This window comes from Dermochelys coriacea, chromosome 2 (genome assembly GCF_009764565.3).
Source record: "Dermochelys coriacea isolate rDerCor1 chromosome 2, rDerCor1.pri.v4, whole genome shotgun sequence".
In the NCBI taxonomy this organism is placed as follows: Eukaryota; Metazoa; Chordata; order Testudines; family Dermochelyidae; genus Dermochelys; species Dermochelys coriacea.
The window spans coordinates 78901928-78920360 of NC_050069.1; the positions used below are offsets into that span (position 1 = coordinate 78901928).

The following is an 18433-nucleotide window of genomic DNA, read 5'->3' on the forward strand; positions in this document are numbered from 1 at the left end:
CATAATATCTCTTCATTTAATTCTCTTATTTATTCCCTGTAGTGTCCTAAATCACACTGACCTATACTGATTGAACTACTTGATATCCATTTAGAATTAGATTTGACATAGTTCCACTCTTAAAAAGGATACAAACTGCAAACAGAGACCTAGCTAGGAAGTGCAATACACACAGTTCACATTTGTGTATAAAACTGATGTTAGACTGATCAGGGAAATGAACATTTGAAAGTAACTACTTATATATCAGTTTATTATATCACAGAGTTCTGACTGCAGCAAATTCTCCAAGTCACATAATCATTTAGCCTCACAATCTGTCATATTTATGCCTGTTGGGTTTTTTTTACATCCTACTGAGAACTTCAGTTCTCTATGTTCTGTAATATTTTTTTTCAAGATTACCAGAGTACTTTATCACTAACTAAATCAAATTCAAAGCTGGGTTATCACTCCCATAAGTTAGTAAGTTGGTTTTCAGCTGTTTAGAGACATTTCATTTATTTCTATCTTCAAGGGTTGCATGGTCCTCAGTTGTTTTCTGGCTGATCATAGATTTGGATTTTTGAAAGTGTCCTTTCTGTGCACGAAATAGAATTTTTAAACACACACTTTATTTCTTTAAAGAACTGAGCTCTAGTGCTTTGTTTCCTTTCAATATATTGCTTGTACCTTCTGTGCTTTAATTTGACTGAGAAATCTCTTAATCATTTATGCAATTATTTGCTATGAACACCAGAGATCTCATATTTCTACATTTTAAAGGGACACTGACAATGAGTCACACCCACAAGACTTAATATTAATAGAAATATTTTTATGAATTAAACTTCAATGGAAACAGTGGGTTGGGGATTTAAACAATCCTCTGTATCATTTATAACCCAAAACACAGCAGAATTGTGCAAACACATGAGAAGCAAGACATGAAAATGACTATCTATAGAGAAGTCTAATTTCACTGTCCAAGCTAAGTGATGTGCAAGAGTAAACAAAACAGCTTAAATGGATTGTAAAAGTTTTCAGTTTCATAATCTGTAGAACAAAAGAAAAGATGTATGTAAAAAAGTATGGTTTAAAGTTTGACAGTATTTCTACAAAAAAAATTAGTAAGCCTTGTTTGGGAAATTTGGAAGTTATGGCTATGAACCACACAAATCATTTAGGGCTCAGTGTTGAGCTCTGCTGTGCACTCTTGCAGGTGAATAAGGTGCCATAAGGAGCATCTTCTGATTTTGAATCCACGTGGACACAATTCTGTAAAGTACAAATCTGACTCATCTCCCTGAAATTCACATTGGGGAAGGTCAGCTGTGAGATTCCAGTTTAAGCCTGTCTGTAGAATGATGGTCAAAATGCAGGTCTCTGGACAATATTTTTCATTACTGCTGTATCACATGGAAGATGGATCCTGAATCCACCAATATTTCATTTCAATGACACTTTGGCACCAGCTGCAGTATATTGAGCCTTGGTCCTTGGATGTACTTCAGTGGAACTCTGCATGAGCTGCAGGGATCATAGGAACATGAGACATATGACTGGAAGAGACCTGCTGGGTCATCAAGTCCCACTAGAGAATCCCATTTATAAATTTATCAAGGATCATCTTAAAATTAGTAGGTTGTTTGGCCCCACTAGTTCTATTGGAACTGTTCTAGAACTTCACTCCTCTGACGGTCATGCTAGTGGATCTGACTGGAGGATCTAAGATGACCATTCCCATTCGGATGACAACATCACTATTTTAGTAATTGTTCTCAGACTTCGGGATTATTTATAGTTTTCCATTATTTGCTCTTAGCTTATTTTTTCTACTAGGCTAAAAAAACCCCGCTGTTAAAAAACATTCACGTAACACAGTTACATACCTGACAGACAGCAAGATTCTGACCTCTCTGGTGGGCATAATGTTTTTTGCAACAACAATTATAATTGGATAAAAATGTCCATCAGGACTTGCTTTATCAGACTGCAAACAACCAAGAGCCGACCACCATCTCCAAAACAAAAATGCAACACAAACAAACAGAGCAGGAGGATGTTACCACTGGTCATTGCAAAGTACCTTTTGTCTCCATGCACTAAATAATGAAGAATTTCTCTACTGATCTCTAGAAGACTTAACACTGTTGATGACACCATTGATGATGATGGAACAGCTTCCATATGAGGAGAGATTAATAAGACTGAGATTTTTCAGCTTGGAAAAGAGACGACTAAAGAGGGATATGATAGAGATCCATAAAATCATGACTGGTGTGGAGAAAGTAAATAAGGAAGTGTTATTTATTCCTTCTCATAACACAAGAATTAGGTGTCACCAAATAAAAATTAATAGGCATCAGGTTTAAAACAAACAAAACTAAACATTTCTTCACACAATGCACAGTCAACCTGTGGAACTCTTTGCCAGAGGATTTTGTGAAGGCCAAGACTATAACAGCATTCAAAAAAGAACTAGATAAATTCCATCAATGGCTAATAGCCAGGATGAGCAGGGCTGGTGTCCCTAGCCTCTGTTTGCCAGCAGCTGGGAATGGGTGACAGGGGATGGATCACTTTATGATTACCTGTTCTGTTCATTACCCTTGGGGCACCTGGCATTGGCCACAGTCGGAGGACAGGATACTGGGCTAGATGGACTTTTGGTCTGACCCAATATGGCCATTCTTATGTTTTTATGACATTTATTTAATAACTTCCTCTGGTGTCAAAGTAGAGAGAGTTTCATCCATATATGCAGTAAAGAATGGATATGGCAACACCTGAGTCATAGCTGATTTCTAATTTGGGCAAAGAAAGGAAGCAATGATTCTCATTGGCTGGAGGACTGAGCATTGGACTGGGGTGCAGAAGACCTAGGTTCTATTACTGACTTTGCCAATGGCCTGTTGGGTGACCATGTGACTCAGTTTCCCAATTTCTAAAATGGGGCTACTGACATTTATTCCTCCTTTGTCAAGTGCTTTGAGATCTACAGATGAAAAGATCTAAGAGGTATTATGTATTACAATATTGGGTTAGATCCTGGTGAAAATTATTGACCTCAACAGAAACAATGAAACTATTTCAATTTATATCAGCTGATGATTTGGCCCATCATGGGCCAGATTTTGAAAAAAGTTCAGCACCCACAATGAGGCCCAGATTTTGAAGAAAGCTCAGCTCCCATTTAGCTACCACAGTAAATGGCCCAATTTTCAAAAGAGTTCTACTCACTGCGGCTGGGCTTCTTTAAAAAGCCAGCCATGAAAGTATCACAATGGGAGCTTCTGGGTACTCTGCCTCTTTGAAAGGCTGGATCTTACTTAGTCTGAATAGGAGCTAAGCGCTCTTCAAAATCTGGCTCTGTGTTCAAGCTCAGTAAAGTAAAAGTTAAGATGCACCAAAAGTAGAATTCATTCAATTCACTTGGGCCTCCAATATTAGAACACTAAAGCAAAATTAAAAAAGACATGAGTCTAAGATCTAAAAGATGGTTAAAATGGATTGAAACTTTTGTTTTATTAAGCCCAAACATAATACATTAAGCAGTGAGGATCTCTTTTGCCCTTTTTAGTGAAATATAGTTGTGTTATAAGCAGCTGCCATATTGTTTATTTCTTTTACTGTCTTTCTGACACAAGATCTCTCCCTAGTGACCTAAATTGCATATTAACCTATCTTGACCATACTATTAGATTCATTAATCATTCAGTAGAATATTATCCAATGATATGCCCTCTACCCACCACAAAAGAAAATGCGTTGTATGCGGAGACAACCACAATCCTTAAGTAGCAAAATGGTATTATTAGCAAGAGCATCATGAAAAGTAATGTCTGCTAATTGCTCTTGCATAATGCTGGTCAAATTTTGCCTAGATGCAAAATATTGCTGAGGGAAACTATTTTTATAGAGACAATTATGATAAAGAATATTTTGCATTTGACGATTTTTACTATTAATAAGTAGAGAATAAAGCTAGTCCCCTCAAGTATGCATTTTGTCACACAATAACCAAACAGCATAAATGCCAATTAATCTTGTTTATTAATTAGTGACAGACAATACCCCCAATCAAGCCATGGTAAGTTTGTTCCAATGTGAAGATCTGCACATAAACATAAAATAATTCTAATTAGGTCCATGCTGAGAAGATTGACATGTGGCTGTCTGCATGCATAGATGTATCAGTCACAATAAAAGGCAATTTACTACAGATAACTAGTGTCTGCATTTTAACTGGAAATGGAGCTACTGAGTTTGAAAAACAAAAATTCATTAATTATTGACATGAATATTCCAGACTTTAGGGTTTTCTTAACAGAATTATTTCCTATTCATTAGCATTATCCAAAAGTCATTAATTTTAATGTGCATTTGGGTGACAGTATTTGAATTGTAAATAATTCTCCAGTCTCCATATTTTGCATATTCATGAGACAATTTAGTCACAAGATGCAGCAGGATATGCACTGCTTTGGGTGTCTTCACATAGTATAACTCTTTGGTACAGTGTTGCTTCAGGCTTCACCTTTTGAACTGAGCACCCAATAATGTGAGAGAAGCAATGCATCAATGTCTCTTGTAATGGAGCTGAACAGACACCAATAAAAACTGGTTCACATGTGCCAATATAAATTTTAAGCAAAAAATCCATTCACTTATAAACATGAGTGAAAACGTGACCAATATTAATGTACTTAAATAGTTGTACATAAATAGTGGACATTTTAAATGTATGTCTTTGTATTTGGCTTTTAAATGTTCCTCTAGAGTAATAATTTCTTCATGCTGGCCCTCCATGATGGATTAGATGGTACCTTTCTCATCATGGTATAGACAGTAATAACCTGTGAAGGTGAAGGGACATTAAGGTCCACAAGGGTAGTAAATAGACCATCATCAAAGGGCTAGATGATCACTGGCTAAATATGGCCATGCAAGGGACTAAAGGACGTACCCACCTATTCTGTTACAGAATATATTGATACCACGGGTTGCAATACGGGATGGGGTGCATGCACTGACTCCTTATACTTCCTCTCTGTAGCACTGGAGCGACCAGAGTACACAGCAAAAAAAAAAAAAACCAAAAACACAACACCCCAAAGATGTTACACACAGGCAGCATGATACATTGTTTGTATGCAGGAGTGGATAGACCTCTCAAAGGAAGCAATAATCACAGAGCAGGAAAGCAATCATCCTTGAAAGGAGAAGTTACCAAGGTTAGAAAGTGATAGATTGGCAGGACAAAGGAAACTGAAATCCACAAGCATATGTGCAGAATAGATAGCAGGAGCCAGCTCAAAAGGTGGGCAAAATAGCCACTTAGGAAGTGGCAGTGCCCTGAAAAATAATATACCCTCAGACCTGATCCAGAAGGCCCTGAAACAACACAGAGGACATGATGGTGCATCATAAATTGTTGTTTGGTAATGTATAGTGCAAAACGTTGGGAACCCAGAGTCAGACCCTCCCATCCAATGTAAGTTATGACTCTTTGAATAATGGGTAGTAGTACTGCAGTTCTTTCTAATAGGACTGTGTACCCAAAATATCTGATAGAGGGAGAGCAAGACAAGAGTGACCTCAGTCTAGCATCCCTTCTTGCACTGACAATGCTAGCCAGAGGAGTCATTACCAGTATGACCTCTGTTACACGCATTTTCTAAAGAAGCCAAGGGTGGTTTTAAATTGAGCTGTTCTTGAACTCTCTGAAAATATGACCTACGATTAGGGCAGACAGTGCAGCGATAATACCCCCTGGCCATGCCTTCTTTTCTGTTTCTTGGAGTAAAACTTATTTTGAGTGCAGGTGGTGTGCTGTGATGCCTGACTGTGTTCTACCAGCAGGGAAGGATGATGGTGGTGTTGAGGAAACAGAATGTAATGATGCTTACTTTGGACCAAGTTACTCTCCATTCTGAAAATTGGTTCTTTTTCATTTCCTTGTGTGGTTGTCAAAGGATACAATAATCAGGCCCAGGAATATTTTCCTGAAAGCTGGTTGAATCATTCCTTATTAGTTTAACCATTTTTTGGTTTAAAAATGGTTCATAAACCAATCCTGATTTTCTTCAAATGTACGCATTGTTCACATATTCGCTGAATATTTTGGAGCAATACTTTTCAGACTATGGGTTGTTCATAAATTGCTCGTTTCAGTATAGCACTGCTTGGGAATTTTCCACTGGACTTTTTTCAATGGAAAATTTAGTGTCTGGAAAAAAAATCAAAAGTTTCAGCAGGAAAAATATCAGTTTTTCCAATTTTTAATTGAAATATTTTGTATTGAGTTGGTTCATCCCAAATCAGAATATTTTGTTTTATTGAACTGACCCAAAATGTTTATGTTCAAATTAATTAAAAATAAATTAATGTGCTAGGGAAATGCAGTTTGACTTATGATAGTTGTAGTTTGGACCCCCAATGACTTCTATGAGCTGGGTTCCCTGAAGGACTACATCTCCAACAATGCAATGCAGATTCAGCTGCGGTAGGGCAATGCAGTTGATGTTGATATGACTTGAAAAGAAGCCTTACATTAAACAAAACATTTTTATTTCAAGAATGTCATAATGCAGTTCAATCAGAACTGTCCAACATGTTGACATTTCTGAATTTCCTGAAATGGGGTGAAAACAAAAAGTTGAAATGTTAGAATTTCCCATGGAACAGAATCTCTGACTTTAACTCAGCTTTTTTTTAGCCATTCATTATTAGTGGTCTGCTATTGGCCATCTATATCAAATAGTTTCTGATCACATCAACACATTTGTAAACCAGGAAACAGTGAATATTGAATAGTGAATCTAAGACAGGAATTTTAACACAAATAATGATTCAGGCTAAAATTTGCAAAACTCTTGAGACTTGCAGTTATTTCCATGAATAACCTTCTGTTCCCTGAATAATTGTGAACAAATAATAGGGGCACACAAGTCACAGTGAACAGTGTTCTTATTCACAAATCCATTTTTGCAGTTAGCTTAACTTTCCCTCTTAATTTTTAGTGTATAAAAAGAGCACTTCGCCTGGGAAGAGAGGCACAAATATTCTAAAGAGGATATAACAGAGAAAATGCTATATTATTTTTAAAAGGATTAGTTCACAGGACCTTTGTTACTCTGAAAATGAAGCTGCCTTGCTTTTTGTAATGTAATGATAATGCTTTTGCATACAAATCAGGAAGCAATAAAAATTCTGCTATTTTAACAATGGATGTTTGGAAATAACCAATAAAATAGCAAGTTGCTTCAAAGGAAGGAGGCTAATTTAGTGAGGGAACAGATTTGAGTTTACAGTTTCTAAGGAGTAATTAAAAAGACTAGAGTTGAGCAAATTCTATAAATATGTCCTTGTGACTATTCACATTTTTGGATGCATTTGCATCCCTTTTGTGTTCACTTTCCTCACACATTCCTGAGACTGAGGTTCACTGGCATGCATGCAAATGGAAAGTAAATTGTTAGTTCACCCACTCAAATACTTGCAGAAAGCAGTTTTTAAATTCACACTCTGTGAATATGTATGCCAAAAAGCTGGAGTACAAAAATCACTTTAATTGCACCAAGAGACAAAAAATATCATGTGTTTCTGTGATCAATCACAACCAAAGTTTAACTTTGTTATTACATTACAGACCAGAGAATAAGCAACATGAAAAAAAAATGAATTTGAAATTTCACCAACAAGAAAAAAAAAGGGAAATATTCCAATTACCATAAATTAATTCAGCTCCATTAACTAGTATTAAGTTAAAAGACAATGAAATAATTCTGTTTGTGTATCTATTACCTGATACAGGGTTACAAGTCAATAGGGTAACTTTTGGGTAATAGCATCTTCTGTCAGAGGCTAAAACAAATTATGGCATCACATTGTATAAGCAAATATATCAGAAAATATCTGCTATTATTCATCAGAGTGTGCTACATTCAACAGGTATAGCTATAGAATGGCGAGTAAAGGGTGAGAGTGATGAAGTACTAGCAATAACTTCAGCGTCATTCTAGTGCCATTTTAACATTTAATTAATCTGCTCCTTTGAATCTGGTTGAAATGGTTTTGCCTCAGAGATAAACTTTTAAAGTGTATCTTGAAATCAGCAAAACTGGTCTATTTTTATTCTAGTCTGAACTGTTAGTCTGAAATAACTTTCTGTACTACATAGATGCCATCATCATATTTTATTCATGTTGAATTAATTAGCAAATCTTTTAATGAGTTACAGGATTTTCTTTTAGGCAGACACTGCTTTTCTCTAGCTCTTGAGTTTGTTTTCATTCATTTTCTCAGAAATGCAGAGCTTCACACAAAGATTACATCAGATACATAAAAGTATAATGGCACAGAAATAATCCTATTCTATATGTGCATCTGCAGTTCTGCAGTGTAAGGAGTTTTCCTCTTCCCACCCCCTCATAAGTTATTGTGAAGTAAGCATTTCCTGGTTCTGAAGAAATGATTCACCTCTAACCTTGACATTCAATGCATTCAGAATGGTGCAGACCTTTCAGTGTAATAAAAGAAAAATCTGGTTTTTAAAAAAAAAGCTGGAGAACTATATATTAATCCAAAAATGCTGTTATGTACTGTAGAAATTTCCAATCAAAATGTTTTCAGAGCTTTTTTTAAATAATGGGCATTAGTATAAACAGTAGCATATCTCAGACCTTCATGTACATGGAATAATGAAATGTCCTTTCAATACAAAGATCCACTTATATAAAGCATTACTATTACATGTACAGCTCACAGATACAATTTTCATCAAACTACTTCACATCCTGCTGGAAGTCTTAGGAGGAAGGTCCAACTTAAAAAAAGAGTCAAAAATTTATCTTAAATAATAATCATTTCAAAGTAATAACCTGCTGAAGAATGACAGCTTTGTGTTGCTACATTTGGTATGCAGCAAGCAGTCATCCTGTCACAGCTGCCAATGCTGACTGATAAATGTTCAAAAGAGTTTAGAAGAATATTGACAAACCCTCAACTTGTGTGTGTAATATGGAGATAACGACACCAAAATTATATTTACTTATATTTCTAGTGCAGCATGAAGCTTCACAAAATGGTAAAGCTAGTTTTTCTACCACTGTGTCCATTTTATTTATATACTGCCATGCACTGGCAGTTTCAACTCTTGCTGAATGATCAGGTAAGTGATGCATGAAACTAATAATCTCCTCTGGAAAAAAAAAAAAACCAAAGTAAAACCCAAACCCCATAGTATCATCCTCTGGAAAAAATAAAGGATTAGGTGGAAAGTGTCATTAGTTTGTAATTGTTCTACTGGAATCCCAACAAGAATAAATTGTCCCATTATGTATGCTGCAGCTATAGTTTTTATCTAGAACATCAGGATAGATTAGCAGGTTTCTTTTCTCTTGATATATGTGGAAAAAAAAAAACTAACTAATGATTCCTAATAATAAATTATAGCAGTTTTTATATTAAAGACCACATCCAGCTTTGTAATGAATTGCCCAGAAATTTGTTGGACTTTCCATCCTAACATTGAAATATGTATCTCACCAGACATATATTCCACAGAAATCTGACATTTTGTGTAATTTGAATGGAAATTACACAGGGGTACTGAACACAGCTCTTTCATCTAATTTAGTTCAAAGTTGATATTCTGCCTCCTATATACAAAGACAGGGAAAGACCAGTTGTATTACTTTACAGATGCCAGAGTTGCAAATGTAACAAAAAATTTCATATATAGTAGAAAATTCCCAATTCATACTATTGGGAATTCATACTAATGATTGGCAGATCAATTGCAGAGTAAGACTTGATCCAAAGCCCATTAAAGTCAATGGAAGTACTTCCATTAATTTTTGTGGTGTTAGATTGAGTCATTAAGGCCTGCTCCAAAGCCCTTTGAAGTCAATGGAAGTCTTTAATCCGCTTTAGATCCCACTCTTTGTGATTTAATCAAGCAAACAATAAAAGAAGCAAGGGTACTGCATCACTAAATGCACTTTAGTCACTTGGCAAGTGTGTGTTGGTTTTAATTAGCACAGAAATATTTCTTAGTATACGCAGCATCCAGCTTAATAAAGTCTTAGTAATTCAAAAATTCAGTACCACACTCTCCCATTAAAGCATTGCTGAGAAGTTGAGAAAGAGGCCATTTGTGTGTGCAAAACATGAGGTATGTGATTTAGCAAAGTGAGAATTATTGGGGTCTGGTATACCAACCTTGTGGGGGAGGGGAGAAGGGAAGAGAAGCTCTGTGTCAGAAATCAGAGATGGAAAATCTTTAGGGTGACAATAAGTCCTATTTTGGCCAGGACGGTCCCTTTTTAAGCCCTGTCCTGGCTGTCCTGACTTTTTTTCCCAAAAGGAGGCATTTGTCCCATTTGCTCTTGATGACTCGATCAGATGGCAAGAGCAAACAGGACAAATGTCCACTTTTGTCAAAAAGTGGGATGGAGTGTATGTGGGGGGGTGAGTGGAGATGCCAGGCCCCCTGAAGAGGGACGGAATGCGGGGGGAAGGAAGGGAGGGGAAAGAGGGGAAAGCAGCATTTCAGCATGCAGGACCCATGCAGGATTCCAGCGACCGGCAACTGCATGGTGGGAGGCCCTCGGGCAAGCAGCTGGGGGTGTCCCGTTTTCTCTTTGGGAAATATGGTCACCCTAAAAACCTTTAATAGATTGAGTACATCCCCACGGCAAACACATCTCCCCCACAGTAGCTGAATAGTTAATTTCAAAAGATTATATACTTGACATTGGTAAGAAAAGAGAAGTTAAAACCTTCTGAATGGATTTAAAAATTATGTAAAGGGCACAAATGCTGCAGAAAACACAATTCACTGCATTAGGATGAAAGCTTAGCTGCCACATTAGGCAAGCATGTTTCCTTGTTGCTTGCATCTATTTTCTTGAACAAACATTTCTTTTTGGCAAATCATATGCTTCATGTATATTTTAGGTCACATTTATATCAGGGCAGTGAGGCAACATAGTATTTCTTTCCCAAATTCAATTAATGTTTTGGGGTGTCTTCCATCACAAATAATTTATGTAGATTAAATTATTAGAAGTTTGGAAAAATTGCAGCAAAAAATTTTGCAAGGTCAGTAAAATCAAACCATTTTGCAGAGATGGCTTGATTTTGCCAAAGTTCTGACTCAAATTTTCCTGGCAATTCTCTCACCCGACTCCTTGGCAACCCACAGGTCCAGATGCTGGGGGCCCAGATTTTTCAGGGTCCATAGCTTTAGGGAAGCCCATCAGGTGGACTTTCTTGAAGCCAGAATTCCTTTCCCTTTCATAGAGACTTTCAAAATTTTTGGTTCTCATTCTTTAATGGAATGAAACCAGGTTTTGAAGTATAAAAATTCTCTTCAAAATGTAATTACCGTTCTCCGCCCCGTACTACTTAGGAAGAAGAATGGCTAAAGTCTGTGAAGGCTGATGTTTTGCGAGTATCTCGAATTATTTCTTGAGCTTCAACTTGTTCACAAAACTTATTCAAGTTTGTGGTTCACATGATGTACATTAGACTATAGTTACATTGTAGTCTCTTTGATGCATATATTTATTTGCTATGGGTCACTATATATTAAATAGACTGGATCAAATCTAAAGAGCAGGGGCCGAACTGCACAGGAGCAGGGGTGAGCTCTGAAGGTTGCTGTTAGCTTCCTTTATGCTTCTGTGATCCTTTCTTTGATGGGGGGGATGAACCATTCCTGGGCATGATTTACAGTAGCGTAACATCTACTATGGGGTGATGTCCAGACTACAAACTTTGGTTGACACAAGTTACATTGGTGTAAAGGTGCCACAGTTAATATATTGCACGTGCATGCATACTTGACTGCTTGAGTCGGTACAGTGCATATTCACAAGTAGTTCTTGTGCTGATGCAAAGTGCAGTGCACCATGCATGTGTGTGCCAGGTGCTACCAACTAGCACAATGCCTATTGTGGGATTTTCACAATGTGCTATGGGGCATGTGGAATAGGGGGGCTGGGAGCAAGTGGTGAAGTAATGCATCTTCTGCCATCTTGGGATGCCATTCCTATCCCATCATTTTTGCATCTGGTTTTTAAAATCCTACAAAGCTGTGCAACACTTATAGCTGTCTGCCATCCCTGACAGAAGTATGGCACCTGCACAGCTCTGCATTGTTGTTGTGAGCATTGCAAACACACAAGAAACTATCCTTTGGTATTTGCAGAGTCACAGGAATACTACAATAATGGGGGACATGGTGATTTTTTTTTGAGGGCTGATTGCTAAGGGACCTGGCAAAAAAGAACGCAGGGTTGTTGGTGGCAAGGAACAGTTGCAGATTGTGGAACATGACTTCTGGGCCCAAGAAATAAGCACTGCCTGGTGGGATCACATTGTAATACATGTTTGGGACAATCAGTAGTGGCTGCAGAATATTTGGAGGTGAAGGACCACATTCCTAGATCTGTGCACCAAGCTTGCTCAGCCCTTCAGCACATGGACACCAGAATGAGAGCTGCACTGAGATGAGAAGAGAGTGGAGATTGCACTGTAGAAGCTTGCGACACCAAATTGCTACCGCTCAGTGGGAATCAGTTTGGAGTTAGAAACTCTACAGTGGAGCCCAATGTCATGCATGTTTGTAGGTCATTAATAATATCCTGCTGTGCAGGACTAACTCAGCAATGTGCATGACATCATGGATGAATTTGCAGCTAGGGGGTCCTGAACTGTGGCATGGCGATAGATGACATGCACATCCCTATTTTGGCCCCAGCCCTCCTTGCCATAGAGAATTGGCTACTTTTCTATGGTTATGCAATCATTGGTGCATCCCCATCAATGTTTCACTGATATCAGTTTAAGAATACATGACTGTACAGAAAGCTACAGGCAGGGACATTCTTTTTCAATTGTGGGTTATCACTGGCAAAGTTGAAATGCCAATAATGATCCAGGAGGAATCCAGCCTACTCTTTGCTCATGAAGCCATAGACTAGCCACCTTGACATTGCTAAAAGATTCAGCTACTGGCTCAGCAGGTGCAGAATGTTAGTTGAATGCATTTTTGGTAGATTGAAGGGGTGCTGGCATTGTTTACTCACTAGATTGGATCTCCGTGAGAAAAATATCCCCCTGCTTAGAGCTGCTGTGTTCTGAATAATATCTGTGACGCAAAGAGGGAAAGGTTGCTGCCAGGGTGGAGGGAAAAGATGGAATGGCTGTGCGCTGACTTTGAACAGCCGGTGACCAGGGCCCTTAGAAGAGCTCGATCCTCAGCCACATAGTTGTGTGAGGACTTGAAAGAGAAAGTAATGTGATGTGCTGAATAAGTGCTCCACCTGGCCCTGGAGTTTTGGGGGTTGTTAGGAATTGTGTAGTGCTTGGGGTGCATTTATGAATATCACACTGGGTTTTAACAAGCCTATGAATTATGCCATGCATATGTACATTTGTAATTATGTTGGTTTTCACCAAACCTACAAGTTCTGTGGTCCTGTTCTTCTACAAGCAATGTGTGATTGGAGTAGAACTAGGCATCCTGCAGTACAGTACATGTTATGAAGTAAAGATGAATTTCCAGGAAATAAGAGATTTATTGTGTACTAAAAACAGTTAATGTGCAATTAAAAATACAATGGAAAATTAAATTACTGGAACAGAACTTCAGAATTAGAACAGTAGAAAATTATTGTGTCCATTGTAGTCCATTTCTGCCAAACATCCATCAACCATGGATCTCAGAGCTCAATGCATGTAAAGCTGATTTTTCCCAGCTATCCCCCAATTTGGAGTGGTAGGGATAGGAATGTGGTCCACAATGCCACGTAGAACTTTGAGGGGTGTAGGGAGCTGAAGAAACCGAGTTCTCCATTGACTGCAAAGGGAGGTAAATGGACCTGCAGATCAACAACAGTCTATACCATTTGTGTTTGCTGCCTAAGATGACCCATTATAAGCTGGTGCATTTTCTACTCCTTTTCCTGGACCTATCTGCTATACTCCCCCTCTATGCAAGGTCCAATGAAGCACTGGCTTGCAGAATCCAATTGAGATTATCCTTCCTAGTTGGCCAACTTTGGTGTTAGCAACGTAAAGCTACATTTAGGTTCCTATAAATAAAGGAATGTAAATTCAGAGGTTCACAGCACCCAATTTATGGCTATCAGGCCCCTTCCTGATGTCTTCAGAAAAGGAGGCATCGAAAAATCACTAGTCACTTTTGATAATCTTCCACTCTCTAGTTCCACTATTGTCCAGCACTAGTGATCCCTACATTCCTCTTCCATTATATAAGAGGCTATAACAGGTAAGAGTTATCCAAATGTAACAAAACCATAACTCCTCTCAGACTGTGATAAGCTTACCTAACTAGGGGCTTGTCTACATGGTGCCACAGTGCAAGTTAGAGGGGTGTGAACTGTGGACCGCTTTAATGGTTTGTGCTCCAACTGCCCTGTTTAGACTTGATGGCATAAACTAAAAGGTATGTTGTTCATGTTATCATAGTCCCATTTGTTTCTTACAAAGAATCTTCCTCCTTACCCTTCTGTCTGAGGCTGTCATCTTTAAAATGCTACAATAGCACAGTTGCAGGCTGCAGTTATATGGTTTTTAATGCTTCAGTGTAGACACTTACTACAGCGATGGGAGGGGTTCCCTTGTTGCTGTAGATAATTCACTGTTCTGAGAAACTGTAGCTAGGTTAAAAGAAGAATTCTTCCATTGACCTAGTTCTGTCTAGGTTAGGTTGACAACTTCCTCTCTAAGAGGTGTTGATTGTTCACACTGCTGAGAGATGTAGTTATGCCAACATTGCTTTTCAGCATAGGCCAGCCCTGAGTAAACATTTTTTTTTTTTTTTTTAAGTATTTTTTAGGCTTAATTTCCTTCTCCTTGAGATCTGACTAAACCTCCTCCTGAGAGGAAGGTATATTATGATGTTAATGGTTCCCATCATCCCAGGAACTCTAACTGTTTTTTTATTCTAAATTGTCAGTTAATGCATCTTTTTAGAGAATCTTAAATTGCTATAATTTTAAAAATAAATACAGTTCATATCAAACTGTCAAGGTTTAGACAGTCTCAGTACTCCAAAATAGCTTTATAATTTTACAAAGTTGCATCCTCCTAATAGGTTAATCCGTGTAGATTTGAGTGCACTGAATCTTTTGAAAAGTGTGCGGGAGACTTTATTACAGATGACAACTTTTCCTTTGAAAAATAGTCTGAGGAACTCCCTGACCAACAATCTCTTCACAGATATGTACTACACAAAAGTACTTGGAAAAGTCAGCAACCTCTGGTTAAGGAGTTAGACTGACTCAGGAGCCCTGAGTTCAATTCCCAGCTCTCCTACAGATTTCCTGTTGTGACCTTGGGCAAATCACTTAATTTCTCTGTGCCCCACTACCACAGCTATAAAATGGAATAATAGTTGTTCATTCTTTCACAGGGGTGTTGTGAGAATAAATCCACAAATACTTATGATGCATTCATCTATTACATTGATGGGGTGCTACAGATACTTCTTAATGGCTTCAGCCAACAAAAGAGAGGACATACTCATTATCTGTAAGGCAGCATTCATGATTACTTGTCACATTATCTTTTCAGTAAGTAATGGTAATAGGAAAGTTATAAACATATCAGCTTCACTTTTGACCTCTTCAGAACTCATGGAGTAAACAGGATTGAGCTTGCACAGTATTTTAATAGGAGAGCTTCAAGGAATTATTAGATAATGCAAAAAGCCATTTTGCTACTCTGATGAGTCAGTATTATAACAGTGCCTCGCAAGTAATATTGGGTGCTTTGTAAACAGATTTTTCTGTTTGCTTGCAAATCTGAAAAAAAAAATCTGAGTCAAACCACAAACAATATTTTTGAAAATGTTAGTGAAGCAAAATACATACATTAAAATGTTTCATTCAGTATGAAACAATTTTGTTCTGACAAAGTGGAAATATTTTGTTTTAATTTAACCATTTGAAATGATTTTGATTAAAAGCAAAAGGAAATGTGGAAGCAAAATGTTTTGAAACCAAAAAACCAAACACATTTTATTCTGAAAATGTCAAAAAAAGTTTGTCAAAAAATTTCACCCATCTTTAGTACTACATTATTGAAAGGGCCATCAAGGATGGGATGTACAACTATAACTGATGTTTTTCTTCAGCATGATAACATTAACCCTAGTGTCTTCACTAAATTTTGGGTTTGGTTATTATTAACATTATTTACTCATGATCCCCTATTTATTTTCCAATAGATGAGTTACAATTAAAGCTGTGCAGAGGACACAAATTTTGTTTGACAAGGGATTTTGAACACAAATGTTGAAATTTCAATCTAATTAAGAATCAAAACCACAAATTTCAAAATTCTCCATGAAAGAAGCCCCTTCTCCCCCATTGTTTTGGTTGATTGAAATGTTTCATTTTGACAAAATATTTTTTCTATTTCACTTTTATTTTATATTATAATAAAATAAAAACACATTTTTGAAACAGTCATTTTACAATGACAAATCAAAACACTTCATTCTGAAAATGTCAAAATGGGCTGGAAAATGGTTCCATTAAAGTTTTCCTGACTAGCTCTACTTAGAATATTCTCCTTCATTTCTTATTGTTCACTGTTGATGATGCTGTTTTAACAGCTGCTATCTTCTATCTCAGAAGTTGCTGCATTTCTTTGGTGGATAAATCAACCCCATATGCAAGTTGAAAAATGCTTGAAATCCTTCTAGATCAAAGACACCACTTCACAGCATTTAAGAGTAAGATATTAATATTACAACAGAGAGATCTGTCCCATGTCTTCTGTCTGTGTTTGTAGACATATTGTTTAATCATTGTGATGAGAATATCTATTTACCCAATAGATTTCCTGTAACAGGTAAAAGATACTTCAATATTATTTCTAGCATAGAGTAATGGATTATAAATGTAGGTGTCTCAATTACTATGAAGAAAAAGTATCCAGAATCCAGCAACTGTAATCGAGCACAAATCTTACCTTATCCTGTGATCAATTTGTGTCTCCAGCCTTCACTGCTCATTAGTCCATCTCTCCCACATACACTTCCATACTTTCTTGTATGCCACCTTCTATGTGGCATAACCACCTCTCAAAAAAAAAAACTTGTAAATCCACTACCTTACCCTCTTTCAAATTCAACCTCTCCTTAAAACTTACTGCTGTCACAAGGCCCGCAGAACACTGTAAGCTGATAACACAGCTAGGAAGGTGAGTCTAGCACCAGTCCCAACATCATAAGATAAGAGGCAGCTGAAGGATAATTTAAAGTTCTTTAACATTCTTCTCAACCTTAATTATTCTTTACTCACCAGGCAGGCTATCTGCAGGAACCTTTATCCAGTTCATTCATCATGCTAGTCTTATATATTGTGGCAAGATGGCCAATTTTAGTTTGGTGGGCCCAGCACTTTTCTTGTCAGGGAGCTAAGATGCCACCCTTTGCCCCTGCTTTTGGGTGCCAAGGGCCCTGCAACTAGCCCAGAAAGGTGGTAGAGAAGGGAAGCAGAGGAGGGGCCTGGGTTTGCTCCTTGCTCTGAGTCCCAGCCCCTCTGGGTTTCTTACCCTCAGTCCTTAGATGCTGGGGGAAGGCATCTCCCTTACTCCAAGTCTCAGGTCTTCCAAATCTTTTAACACAACTCCAACCTTTGCCTTGTCTGCTTGACCCAGGGGGTTTTATTTGGTTCCTAACAGGGCCTTAATTGACTTCAGATGCTCCAATTAACCTGCAGCCACCTTCCCTAGTCTACAGGGAACCCCGCCCTAATTAGCCTTGAGTTTATATATTTCCCCTCTAGCACTCTCCCACTACTCCCTGGCCCTCCTGTATCACAATATATATATATATAGAGAGAGAGATACAATATAGTCAGGTTGCTATGTCATTTACTATCATTTTAGGGGTGGTGAAAATGTCTTAAGCAAACAGACACAATTAGGGAGGAACTGGTTAACTTTGCTACCTAACACAATATCAAGATTCTGATTATGCACTGCATATTGCACAGCATTCCTGTCCAGAAAATATTTTCTCTGGTAACACACAGGGGAGACAGAACCTCTGCCACCTATTTCTTCACAAACTTAAATGATATGGAAAAAAGGAAAGATAGAGCCTGAGTCTTCACTGGTTTGCATCTTGTGCACTCATTTACACCTGTGCAAAGTGGATGTAAAAAGCTATCTTTCTGATATAGACTTACTTTGTATTCATTTTGCACAGCTGAAAAGGACTACAAAATGTGCAAGTCTCTAAAGAACAAGCCCAGCCTCATGAAGAACTGTTTCTATATGCATCTCCTTTATAAACACTTGCATTATTTTCTCCTATTTACTTGCCAGGATATTTTCAGCAGTTTGACTATATAACTGAAAACAGCATAGTCTCAAAATGCATTAACACATATTTACACCTTCA

At 37.7% G+C, this 18433-nt stretch overlaps 1 long non-coding RNA gene across 1 annotated transcript; it reads right to left on the reverse strand.

The window, feature by feature from the left end:
• Positions 1 to 244: 244 nt before the first annotated feature.
• On the reverse strand, positions 245 to 17655 carry LOC119852241. Its single transcript, XR_006278511.1, has 3 exons — positions 17581 to 17655; positions 16996 to 17104; positions 245 to 580 (listed from the first exon to the last, which is right to left on the reverse strand). It is a non-coding gene; the product is annotated as an uncharacterized LOC119852241 (long non-coding RNA).
• Positions 17656 to 18433: the final 778 nt, after the last annotated feature.